This window comes from Chrysochloris asiatica, unplaced genomic scaffold (assembly GCF_000296735.1).
Source record: "Chrysochloris asiatica unplaced genomic scaffold, ChrAsi1.0 scaffold00003, whole genome shotgun sequence".
NCBI classification, from domain to species: Eukaryota; Metazoa; Chordata; class Mammalia; order Afrosoricida; family Chrysochloridae; genus Chrysochloris; species Chrysochloris asiatica.
The window spans coordinates 48093901-48095246 of NW_006408521.1; positions in this window are offsets into that span (position 1 = coordinate 48093901).

Sequence of the window (1346 nt, forward strand, 5' to 3'; positions counted from 1 at the left end):
TCCATCTGGTGAGGTCCATGTATATAGTTGTCTCTTATGCTGTCTAAAGAAGGCATTTGAAACGAACAAATCATTGATTTTTCAGAATTCTATCATGCGGTCTCCAGCATCATTTCTATCACCAAGGCCATATTTTCCAACTACTGATCCTTCCTCTTTGCTCCCAACCTTTGCATTCCAATCATCAGTAATAATCAATACATCTTGATTGCATGTTTGATCAATTTCAGATTATTGAAGTTGGTAGAATTCTTCTATTTCATCCTCACTGGCCTTAGTGGTTGGTGAGTAAATTTGAGTAATAGTGGCATTAACTGGGCTTCCCTGTAGGTGCATGAATATTATCCTATCAGAGACAGCCTTGTACCACATGACTGATCTGGATATGTTCTTTTTGACAATGAATGCAACACCATTCCTCTTCAATTTGTCATTCCCGTCATAATAAACCATGTGGTTGTCAGATTCAAAATGGCCAATACCGCTCCACATCAGCTCACTAATGCCTAAGACATCAATGTTTATGCATTCCATTTCATTTTTGACAACTTCCAACTTTCCCAGATTCATACTTCATACATTCCATGTTCTGATTTTCAATGGATGTTTACAGTTGTTTCTCTTCAATTTGAATTGTGCCCCATCAGCAAATGACGGTCCCGTGGGCTTTACTCTCACAAGCTTTACTCCATCCACATAATCACGGTCAACTCTACTTTGAGGAGGCAGCTCTTCCCCAGTCGCATTGTGAGTGTCTTTCAACCTGAGGGGCTCATTTTTCCGGCACTATATCTAACAGTGTTTCTCTGCTATTCATAAGGTTTTCAGTGAGTAAATATTCGGAAGTAGTTCATCACTCTTTCTTCCTCTGGAAGCTCATCTGAAACCTGTCCACCATGGGTGACCCTGTTGGTATTTAAAATACTGGTGGCATAGCTTTCAGAATCACAGCAACTCACAAGCCACCACAGTATGACAAACTGACAGACGAGTGCTTAATTGATCCCAATTCATATAGACTCCATGTGTCAGAGTAGAATTGTACTCCACAGAGTGTTCACGACTGTGACCTTTCAGTCAGGTGTTTCTTCTGTGATACGTCTGGGCACATTGACACTGCGAACCACTGATTTAGTGGCTGAACATTTAATCATTTGCACCACCGAAGTCGTCAAGGACTTCATTCTTCTTGGATCAACTATCAACACTCATGGAAGCAGCAGTCAAGAAATCCAACGACATATTGCATTAGGCAAATCTGCTGCACAAAACCTTTTTAAAGTGTTGAAGAGCAAAGATGTCAGCTTGAGGACTAAGGTGCACCTGACCCAAGCCATGGTATTTTC